Here is a 12,670-nt window from a genome sequence, read left to right on the forward strand (position 1 = left end):
TTGTTTTTTTGTGTCTAGCTTACATCACTGAGCATAATGCCCTCAAGGTTCATCCCTGCTGCAGCCTGTGTCAGAACTGCCTTCCTTTTTAGGCTGAATAGCATCCCCTTGTATTGACGGACCGTGTTTTTCTTCTCCATTCATCCATTAGTGGACACATGTAATATCTACATTCATTTCTCCTGTCATAATATTTGTGGAATAACATCAGAAAGTCCTATGAATCAAAAGTCATTTGCCATTAACTTTTTTCTTAAACTTTTTGTTGTGGAAAACATCAAGGCTAAGAAAAGGGAAAAATACATGTCAGCTTCACTTGTGTTCAGGAATTAAAGCTTTACGGATTCACTTTATTCCCTGTGTGTGTGCTATGCGTGTGCATGTGCCTGTTTGCATACATATGCTGTGCATGTGCATAGGTATGTGCACTTGCACACATTAGTGTGTGCATGGGCATATGCGTGCATGTGTGTTCTCATGCTAGTGTGTGAATATATTTGTGCTGTGCACGTGCATATGTTTGTGTGTGTGCTGTGCCTGCCTGTGCGCACACCTGTGTGTTTGCTGGAACCACTTGCAAGTTGGCTGCAGACTGAATTGTGCCCAAGATATATCCGCACGCAGCTGCTCTAACAATCCTGCGTAGCCACGTAATGGTCACAGATCTCAGGGATTTAAATGGATGGAGCAGGATATCCTGACACAGAGTTTGTCTTCCAGTGACTGTCACTGTCTCAGTAACATCCTTCACACCTTCTTTAAGCCCCATTCAGGGTCCAGTTTAGACTCCCATTACATTCAGTCGCCTGCCCCAGGTCCCCTAAAGCAACAATGTCACCGTTGGAGAGCCCGGCCAAGGCTGGGGGTGCCCCTCCTGTTGGCCTGGCCTCCAGGCCCTGCACTTGGCTCCTGTGTTCCCATCTCTCAGCCTGGCCCCGACTTGGATGGGGCCGCCACCTCTTTCCACACAGGGTCCCATCGCCCAGTCAAGGGGGTTCATTCTCCCCAAACACAGCATCAGGAGTGGGGGGGGGGTGACAGTCCCCACTGGGTCTCCTTCATGTGAGACCCTGTGCTGTTGAAAGAGCAGGCACCCAGCCCTCGGGGGTGGGGGGCTGGGGGGCGACATGCGGCCCACGATGGGCAGGCGGGTCTCCGGGTGGGGCGAGCCAGTGTGCAAGGAGTTCCGCGGTGGGTTCTCCTCTCCAACGGCTTCTGTGCCCCTACCTCTCCCCGTGCCTCCCCTCGAAGACAGCGCGGTGCCCGGGACGGGAGCCATGGGAGCCGTCAGCCACCGCCCCCTCTACACACACACACACACGCACACGCACACGCACACGCACACGCTGCAGGGAAGCAGGACCTGAGTGCAGGGCTCTCAGCGGCCCTGAGCGCCCCGCCCGGAATCGGACAGCCGAATGGACAGACCGGATCTCCTGGCCCGGACCATGCAGGACTCTCCTGCCTGGGCTTCCAGTGTGGCCGCCTCCTTCTGGAAGCCTGGGAGGCTGGAGTCAGGCCACTTCTTGTCTGTCCTGGCAGCAGACTGGGCTGCACGCTAAGAAGTTCGTGGCTCGCCCGTGGATCCTGACCATCAGGTGGCCAGAGAAACTGGGGACATTTCTGTTTTGCCTGTTGAAATGTTTAATGACAAAGATTTTGTTCAGTTTCCTGATGTGGGTGTCCAAAGATGAGAGACCCATGTGTGTGATCTGTACCTCCTATGAGATCAGCCCTAAGCTAGTTTAAACATGATCAAGTTGTGTCTACATGGCAGACTTCGACCTCTGCATGTCCTGTCTCCTGATTATGTTTAGAGCTGACCATGCGTTGTCTATAATAAGAAGATTTAGACCTGACCATGTTCTGTGTACGCTAGGACTATGGGGACCTGGGTAGAGACCCGGCCTGGCCTCAGTACTGGGAAGCTCCGTGCCTGCATCTGAATGTCAGTGCTTAGATGTCTGGGGTCTGGAGCTGAGGTGGGCTTGTCTACGTAACAGCCTCTCTTCTGAGTGTGGTGACCTGGTCCTGCCAAGGGTCAGTGCTATGGTCGGGGCCTTAGTCTTAATCCCTGCAAGGTTCACCTTCCCTGGGGCTCATGGAGAATCCTCAGGAGGACTACCTGGCAATAATTCCAATTTACCAGCACGTGCATGGTGCATAGGGAAGCAGGTTTAGCTGGTGAATTGATTGCAGGCACGCAGATCGGGCAAAAGGCCGATGGGTGAGAGCTGAGGCTGCTGCGGAGCTCTCCCTCCAGTCTACCGTCCCTACTCAGCAGAGTCCAGAGCTGCCCCTCGGCTTTCAGCCCTGCTGTCCTGTGAGTTTTCTCAACGTGTAAGTGAGACGAGAAAGGACTGAGCATGCCAGCACCAGGGTCGTGTGTTCAACTCTAGTATGAAAGCTTTAAAAACAGTTAAAATCACACAGAACCAAAGTGAGAAGAGGAGGACTCCTCTGGGACAAGTGTGGGGAAAGGAGACCCACCTGACACTTTTTCCCATCCCAGGAGGTCCCAGGGACCCAGCTTGTTTCCACATTGGGGGAGCCCCCTGCAGAGCCATGGTGTCCTGACCAAGGGGACGTGTGACCCCAGGTGCAGGGTCTGGGGAGGTGAGGTCACCCTGGGACTGTGGACATGTGACCCAGGTGGAGGGGTCTGGGGAGGTGGGTCACCCTGGTGAGTGTGGATGTGTGGCCCCAGGTATAGGGTGCGGGGACTGTGTGGGTCTCACCATACCTGCATGCGTCAGGATCACATGTATGGGGAGACCGCATATGCGCTCTTTGCCTGCAGTGTGTCCTGTCCCCTTTGAGATTTCCAACCTCTGCATTAAGGGTGTTGTCCTGATGAACCTGTGGCTCCTTTTCTTCTCTTAATCTTGTCACAATCATATGAGGTCAGGCATGTTTGAGTGGGTTGCTGCTCTGTGTTCCGGTGAGTGACAACACTTGGTGGTATCATATTAATACTATAGCATATCATATGTCTAATCTATGGGGGTCACCACTGCCTGGGTCCCCCTGGACAGAGGTCAGGTGAGCACAGACTAGCCCCCCCTAAGAATGGTCTCCCACGTGCTCTGTGAGGGTACCGTGATGGCCCCTAAGGTAGGGGACTGTGTCTGGGCCTCCGACATTTGTGACGAAGGGGAGTCGAAATGGAAGCCCAATTAACAAGACATTATTTTAAGAATTTATTTTAAGTGAAATAAAACACACGTCACATACCCTTTACCATCATCACCATTTTAAGTGCACGTTTCTGAGGCATCAGATATATTCACTTTCTCGTGGAGCCATCACCACCATCCCTAGAACTTTTCATCTTGCAAAACCAAAATTCCACAACCATGAAAGTCTCATTCCCCATTCCCTCCCACTGCCCCTGGCACCGATATCCACTTCAGGCCCTGAGTTGTCGACTCCAGGGCACCCACTGGAGTGGAATCCTGCAGTGTTTGCTGACGGGTCATTTTGGAAGAGCTGACTTTCAGTCTGAAGCTCTGCCTGTCTGCATCTGAAGAATCTGCATTTAACGAGAGGGTGTATGAGGAAGGGGGTGTATGCGGGACAAAGGTGTCCGGGGTGCAGGTGAGCCAGGACCTGACCAGCTGCCTTTTGGGTCCTCTGGTCCCATCTCTTGGTCTGTGCCTCATCTGCATCATCACTGTCCCCGCTGGCACCGCTGGGGTGTTGTTGTCTGAGTGAGAGTCCGCTGGTGCCCCTGCTCTCCTCCCCTCCTCCTGCTGGTTGGGGAGGGAACTGCTTGCTGTGTGGTCTCTACTCCTGAGGCATGAAGGACCCTGTAGCATGGACCTGCAGAGTTTGGGGTGTGGTGCCAAGAGCATGGGGCCCACATAGGACACGACATCGGGGCGTGACAAGTGCTAGGGCTGCCTCATCACTGACAGGGAATGTTGCCCAGATCCTGCTCGAGAGGGCGTGGTGGGTGGCCTGGGACCCTAGAGGCCCCATTCCTATACTGGAGCTTGGAGAGTGCATCCCCATGGGCTCCAGATTCACCCCATATCTTCAGCCATATCCCTCTGTCCTGTCTTTGAACTCAGGAAAACGAGCTCTCTTGTCCACAACATAGGCCTGGTCCTGTTGATATTAGGATTCTTTAAGTTAGGCGTCCTGGGATAGCAGCTCTTTTTAGGCCTGAGAAGGAACAACTCCGGAGTGTACAACAATTTCAGATGAAACTAATATTCAATGACTATCCCTAACTACTCGGTTGTTGACTTCTATTAGTCATTATTCTCCTGGTTTTAGCTCTGATGTGGGGATTACAGAGGAGTCAACATTTAAATCTTCATAATCTGTGTATTTGTAGCTTCAGTATCATTACTGACCCATAGTATTTTATGGTTTGGGAAGAGTTATTGATTTCATGTATCATGTAAAGGATTCACAATGATGATAGGGCAATTAAGATTACAATAATAGCTAGTAAATTGTTCACATTTTCTCTACCTGTGCATCTATTGTATGCATATGAGTTTAGATGTCAATATTAGTGAAATGATATAGAGGACTAGAGAACTTATTTTAAAAATCACTATTAATGTGTGATGAAGAAAATGTAAAAGTTCTTCCATAATCGGTGATGTTGTATCTTGAGAGCCTAGATGAAATTGATATGCCTTAGTGATATACAGGATTTTAGCCTATCATTTAACTTTGACAAAGCTACATCACTTTTTACTTTTATCTCATTTATTGAGGAAGACATAATTGTTATGGTGTTGGCTTGAAACTGGTTGAAAAGGACTTGAGTCCTTCCTTATTTTACATTTACATAGGTAGGATCTTGAAACATAGGATATGGTGGAGGACATCCGTGTAACCATTCTAGGTTAGGAGTAGCAATTTCCACTGCTAAGACTTCTTGTTTAGACACAAGTGCTTTTCAAAGTATGAAGATTATTAGCATTACTGCTGCTACTGAGATGAATGAGCCTAAAGACAAAATATTTCATGTTGTGTGTGCCTCAGGGTACACAGACTAACGTAGTGACATCCCTGAGAGGCCACGAAAGTGCTGCAGGAAGTCATATTTACTACTACAAATATACTTGTGAAGTGAATTTTTGCTCATGCTGAGTTAACTGTATAACCTGAGAATAGTGGGAATCAGTGTAGGAAGCCTCCTATAATAGTGAAGACTGCTCCCATGGACATTAGGTCATGGAAGTGTGCTACTACATAGTATGTATCCTGGAGGACAATGTCTGGGGATGAGTTGGCTAAGATGATTCCTGTCAAACCACCTACTGTAAAAAGAAAAACTAAAGCCTAAAACTCATAATATAGTGGGAGGTCATATAGTATTACCTCCGTGAACAGTTGCTAACCAGGGACTTCCCTGGTGACACAGTGGTTAAGAATTCGCCTGCCAATGCAGGGGACACGGGTTCGAGCCCTTGTCTGGGAAGATTCCGCATGCCGCGGAGCAAAAAGCCCGTGTGCCACAACTACTGAGCCTGTCCTCTAGAGCCCGCAAGCCACAACCACTGAAGCCCACGCGCCTAGAGGCCGTGCTCTGCAACAAGAGAAGCCACTGCAATGATAGGGCCGCACACCGCAACGAAGAGTAGCTGCCGCTCAGCGCAACCAGAGAAAGCCCATGCGCAGCAACCAAGACCCAACTCAGCCAAAAAAAAAAAAAAAAAAAAAAAGAAAAAGAAAAATTAAATAAAGAGTTGCTAATCAGCTAGATACTTTTACTCCTGTAGGGATAGAAGTAATTACGGTAGCTGATGCAAAGTATGCTCCTGAGTCCACAGCTATCCCTATGGTAAACATATGATGGGCCCACAAGAGAACTCCTAAAAAACCAGTGGACATGACTCATACTATTCCCAGATAGCTGAAAGGCAATTTTTGTCCTAAATAGTATGCAGTGATATGTGAGTTTATAACAAACCCTGTTAGGCCATGAATACAGACTTCAGGGTGAGCAAAGTATCAAAATAGGTGTTGGTATAGGATTCGGTCTCCTCCTGCAGGGTCAAAGAAAGTAGTGTTTAGATTTCTATCTCTTAACAGCATGGCAATTCTGGCTGCTTGGACTGAGATTGGTAATTATAGTAATATGGCTATAGTTGGGGAAGATTAAACAAATAATGGTGTTTGGTATTGGGATATGACTGCTGCTTTTGTATTAAAGACTATAGTAATAAAAGTAATAATACCAAGAATTGAGGAGACACCTGCTAAATGTAAGGAGAAAACAGTTAGGTCGACAGAGGCTCCTGCATGGGCCAGATTGCAGGCTAGAGCTGAATACACGGTTCCACTGGTACCAGAACCAGCTTCTACTATTGGTGATATGAGTAGGAGTAAGAATGATGGGGGAAGTAGTCAAAAGTTTATATGATTTATTGGGGGAAATGCTACTTCAGGTGTCTGAGTTATTAGTGGCCCAAGTCAGTTTTCAAAGCCTGCAATCATAACGGGTACAGCTATAAAGACAATTATTACAAGTGCAGGGACTGCTATGACTACCTTACAGATTTGGGCATCTCCAAGTAGCGGTCCAGGTCAGCATAGCTCAGCCTGGATTAATACAATTAAGGTGCTGCCTGCTACTCCAGCTCAAGCACCAAATAGTAAATATAAAATGCCGATATCTTTGTGATTTGTTGAAAATAATCAGCAGTGTATGAACAGAGGTAAAATGACTGAGTTAGCATTAGACTGTAAATCTAAAGACAGAGATTGAGCCCTCTTTCTGGCAAACCCTGTGGTGAATCAACAAATTGAATTGTAACTTCAGAGAAGCAGCTTCAATTCTGCCAGTGATTTTCCTGCCTTTTTTTTTTTTCTTTTTTTCTTTCTCAAATGAAGGAGAAGTAGACTGAAGCCAGTTGACTAGAGGATTCGCCTGTTAACTAAAGTTTCCTGGGGTTAAAACTCATCAATCTCGTAAAGATTTGGATTAAATACAGTGTTTGCTTTACATTCAATTGATGTAGGATAAAGTCTTGCAATCCTTATTTTTAGGAATTAAGTAAATTTCACTTGTTTAGGGTTTTGAAAGCTCTTGGTCTGAACTAACCTAAATTCCTAGTCCAGCACCGATAGAATGGGTGTTGTGTGTTGTAATCGTGTGGGTATTATGATTGGTTATGATAGGAAGGTTATTTCTTTGTATGTTCAAATTGGTTTGTGTTTGTGTTGTTTAATGAAAGGAATATAGTTAGTGATGTGGAGTATGTTAGCTGCAAGTAGAAATATATGCTGAGGCCTGCTATGATGGCTATTAGTGTTGGTAGAATGATGTTGTCGTTTTTGTTATCTCTTGGATAATTATTCATTTGGGTAGAAACCCTGATAGTGATGGTCGATGTCCTAATGATACTATAATGGTGAGGAAAATGATTGTGATGGGAGGTGTTTTATCTCATGTGTGTGATAACGATACTCTTGTAGTACATGATCTGGGCATAAATAAGAAGAAGATAGTGTTGTTATGATATAAATTAGTATGTTTAGGATTGTTATAATCTGAATATACATTATAATAGCTGTTATCCATCCTATATGGGCAATTGATGAGGAGGGTGTAATATTTTCCAGGTGAGTATGGCGAAGTCTGCCTCAGCCTCCAGCTATGATTTATAATATCACTATGATTAATAGTATATTTAGGTTGATGGATGGTGACATGTGGTATAAAACTGATAGGGGTGCAATTTTGTCATGCTGATAGCATCAGGTCTGCTGTTCATGGGATGCCTTGTGTGACTTCAGGCACTCAGAAGTGAAATGGGGAAAGTCCTACTTTTGTGACAAGGGCGATTGTCATGAGGGTGGATGCTGCTGGATTAAAGATTTTTGTTATTCATGGTGCTCTTTGACCAGAGTATATTAGATTAATGATAATAGCCATTATAAGTAGTATTGATGTGGTGGACTGTTTTAGGAAATATTTGTTGGATGCTTCTGTAGCTTATGGGTTCATGTTTTTTATTAGAATGGGGATACCATTAACCAGTGTGAGCTTGTTATACAATTATATTTCCTGAGAAAACGGTCAGTAGAATGATGGTAAAAACAATGAGAGTTTATCAGCACAGGAAGGATATACAAAAATATTTTGGGGGTATGGGCCTGAAGCTTACTTAGAGAACTTTACTATATAGCATGTGGTGTAATGTGGTAGGTAGCATGGAGAATGTAAAATTATTAGGAAGAATTCAATTCCAGGAATAAGAGCATTGAAACCTCTATGATTTACTCTATCAAAGTAACTCTTTTGTCAGACATATTTCTTAAATTTGTGGTGGGTTGCCTGGTATGATGACAAGTAGTGAAAACTCTCATATACATAGGGTTAATGTTAATCGTAAAAAAAAAAAATTTATAAGAGATGTATGCGTTGATCATATCAAAATTGTAGGTAGGAGGCTCAAATTCATAGAAAGGAGATTGTTAGATGTGTTTTAATGATGACTTGGGCTGTATATAATTCTGGCACCTAGGGATTGTCGAATGCTCCTAAAAATAGATTGCTGTGGAAATGTTTATGATAGGGAAATTGACATATTCTCTAGGAGGGACGGGGTGAATGGGCCTGCTACATTTTCTACATTGAAGACATATACAGGTTTTGATGCTACTTCTGTTAAATCAAGTGGGGCTTCACTGGATTTCTGCTACTGCAGAGATAATCAAATTCTGGGTAGGGGTCAGGAGAAAATTACTCATAGGTGTTCTTGTGTAATAATTACTGTTGAAAGTGTAAATGATCCATTTATCAGTAAGACTAAAAATAGAATAACTGCTACATTACTTCATATGAGATGATTGTCTGTGCTACTGTTCCTAGAGCTCCAGTGAGTGAGTATTCTGAATGTGAAGTTCATCCAGATCTGAGGATGGAATAAATGGCTAGGTGTGATATGGCTAATAGAAATAATATGCCGACATTTATATTAATTAGTGGATAAGATATGGGAAGAGGAATTCATGTTGTGAGAGCCAGGGTTAAGGCTAGCATTGGGGTTAAGGCTAGCAAGAGAAGCCACCGCAATGAGAAGCCCGCGCACCGCAACAAAGAGTAGCCCCCGCTTGCGGCAACTAGAGAAAGCCTGTGCATAGCAACGAAGACCCAACGCAGCCAAAAACAAATTAATTAATTAATTAGTTAACTATTTTTAAAAAGTACTATATCCTTCTGTGCAGCTTCTCTGGGAAGAACAGAGAGATGGCGTAGGAGAGTGAGAAAGACCAATATTTAGTGCACATCTCTCATGCAGGTGATCTGCTGGCTCAGATAGATTTATCCCCACTTTACAAAGGAGGAAATAATCTCAGAGAGGTTTAGTAATTTTCCCAAAGCCAAACAGCTATGGAGTGGCAGAACCAAGATCTGAACCAAGTCTGTTACCTTCAAAGCCTAAGTCCTCATCACAACAAAACTCAATTAATATTTACATTTATCGAATTACATTGCAACCTGGGGAGTTCTTGGCACAATCCTGAATAAGAGTGAGAAAGAAAGAAATAGCATTGTTCCTACAGTCAACCCAAATTTTTGGAGCAGCTGCTAGATGCCTGGCCCTTTTTGGGGTTCAGCAGTGATCAAGACAGGAAGAGTCCTGCTTTCATGAACCACGTAGTGGGGAGGAGAGACGGGTGCAACTTGGGTGAGGGATTTCACCTTGCTGGACCTCTGTTTTCTCATCTGGAAAATGGGATGGGTGTTCCTCATTTTCTGGGACTGTCCAGCCCTCACATTCTCTGATTCCATAAGAAGCATTTGTTTTCCTGTTTCTTTAAAATTCATTCAGGCCGTGAGCTGTGATGAATGTTGTTAGCTGCTCCCCAAAGCACTCTATTCCCACCCTTTTCCTGTGATCAGGTCTTTCCCGAAACATGACTCACAGTCAGTCATTCAGTCAAGTCACAGAACCTAAGGGGCACCCAGCAGAAAAATTCCAACCCTTGCTTCCCAGGAGCTCTGCGGTCTACCTTCCAGGTAAACTTAACTCACCTGGCACAAGGTGGCCATCCCTGGTTTCACATCAACATGATCTCAGGCACAAACCTCCTTGTTTTTCCATTTTGTCTTTAAGTTACTTGTTGAAACAACTGCACAAGTATGACACAGATATAAAATCAGGCATCTTCTGCCCCCAGTGCCTACTAATAAATGATTCTCTGCCACTTTAATGATAAAGATAGAACATTTCAACATTCTGCTACCCTTATTATTTGTCGTTTTTGTTGATATTTCTATTGACTACATCTTTCAATATTTTAACAATGGAACATTTATTTAGGTTGTTCGAGACCCAGCCTTTAGTGGTAAAGGTTTTGTTGTTATATTTCTATTATGTTTCCTTTAAAAATCATTATCCTATTTAAATGGATTAAGTCAATTCTATAGGCATTTATCTTATGATATTGATGAAATTGATACATAGAGGGCAGTAGTACAAGTTGATTGGACTTGAGAACATCTATTAGCACAGTTAAGTATAAATATTATCTATATGTAAACCAAAGTACAAGCCGAGTGAGATTCTCTGACTTTTTTTCACTGTCTGCCCCTCAAGCCTGTGAGAAATGGAATATTTCTTGCCCTATCAGTAAACAAAGGATGTCACAGTCTTCAGCACTTGCAGCCCTCCAATGTGAGCCGGCGGGCCCTGAGGCACTCAGGATATGCAAATACAGAATGCAGGCCCCAGAGAGCGGAGGTGCATATCAAAGGAAGGATTTCAGTGAGCCCAGGCCAAGAAAAGCGCCACATTCCTCACCTTGGGAGAGCTGGTTTTCCTTAGTTAACAATCACCTTTTGATGTTCCCCATTACCTGCGCCAGTCCCCCGCCCTGTCCCCTCCCCCCGGTACTTTAGCTCAGGGAGGAAGGAGCGCAGAGGGACGCGGCTGAATAAGGGGCCTGCGCGCCTCGGGAGGAGTTTTCAGCCGCTTTCCCCGCAGTCGGGAGGAGGGGCGCTGACGCTGCAGCCGGACCCTGCGCCTCCCTTGCCCCGTTTCCCCTCAGGACGCTCAGGCCGACCCCCTCCCCACGCCCACCAGGCCTCGCGAGCCAGGCCGAGGGCAGGGGCGAGAGGAGGGACCGAAGTTCCCGGGGACCAGACGCTGGAGGCCGCTCTTTCTGCACAGCAGCGGCGGGTGGCAGCGAACCCCTGCCCCTCAGAAGCTGGTCTTGTGCTGCCGCCCGGGCACCGGACCAGGCGGAGGGCCGGCGCCCACTTACCCGGCCCGCCGTCCCCGCGACTGTCACGGCTTCGGCCGCCGGGGCACCTCCAGAGCCGGCAGCCTCAGTGAGGTCGCCCTCCCCTCGGGCTCCGGGGCAGTTCCGTGAAGGCGGAGGGAAGAGACCCCGCCCGAGCCGGGAGTTCCAGCTCTGAGGAAACGCGGGCTCTGTTCAGCGCGCAGTGGGTGGGACCGCTCTGCCCCGAGGCCTTCCGGGAGGGAGCGCGGCGGCGGGGGAGGGAGCCGCCAGGAGCGCAGGGCCCCGTCGGGGGCCCTTGAGGGGCGGCCCGGCCTGGGGGCCACGCCCTCTGTGGCCGCAGCCCAGGTCTTTTTCCTGGAATCCTACACGAAAAAGTTAGAAAGATACACAGTCTATAGTAAATATTCACAAATGATTGTTGCTGCTGTGCTCACTATTCTATTAAAGGTGTAAAATCCATACAACACTTTAAGTTCAAAATTAAATATGAATTTTTACCTTTCTAATGATGTCTCTGATATTCACAGTTGTGGTTAATGAATCAGAGACTGTGGCATCACTAGTTAAAAATGAGCTTGTTAAAAAAATAGAACTCAGGCCCACCGGACCTACTGAATCACAATCTGCACTTTTACAATCTCCCCAGTGTACTTGTGTACCCATGAATAGTTGAAAGGTACATTTCTACCTCGACATGTCTTTTCTGTATGAGAAATACACACATTTTATCCAGTTTGATATAAATAAAACACTCAAAAATGCATATGCCTGTGTTGAAACCATCATTTTATCATTTCTTTTCCAGACAAGTATAGTCTCTATACTGGTTTTGTGGATCACATGCCATACTCTTTTCTTGTACTTAGAAATAAGGTAGAGAAAGTTACTTTGTAAATATATATATATATATATATATATATATATATATATATATATATATATATATATATATGTATATATATTAGTGGATAATTGAAGACACTCTTCTAAATTAAAAGCAGTTCTCTTAACTTGCTCTTTTCTTCTTGGGTCACATTATGAACTCTTCCCGTGGCCACATGGCATGTGTACTTTTAATTTCAGGGACTGCTGACATTCCAGGATGTGGCCATAGATTTCTCTCAAGAGGAGTGAGAATGCCTGGACCAAGATCAATGGGAATTGTACAGGGATGTGATGTTAGAGAAGTATAGGAATCTGCTCTCCTTGGGTGAGGATACCTTCCTTCCAGAATTCCTTATCCAACCACAGGGTTTGGAGTCCTTCATTTGTAGAATGTCTCCTGAAATCTTCTGCTTCCTACAATAGGGTTTCAGATTGCAACGTTTCAGGAAAGATTGGGAGTTTGTGGGTATAAATTTTCTTATTCTTTTAAAATTGCAGCCTCCCTTTTAATATACTTTGTAACTTCTTGGGATGTGTCTATATGAACTGTGTACTATATGCTTCT

Source organism: Eschrichtius robustus, chromosome 7, assembly GCF_028021215.1.
Source record: "Eschrichtius robustus isolate mEscRob2 chromosome 7, mEscRob2.pri, whole genome shotgun sequence".
Lineage (NCBI taxonomy): Eukaryota > Metazoa > Chordata > Mammalia > Artiodactyla > Eschrichtiidae > Eschrichtius > Eschrichtius robustus.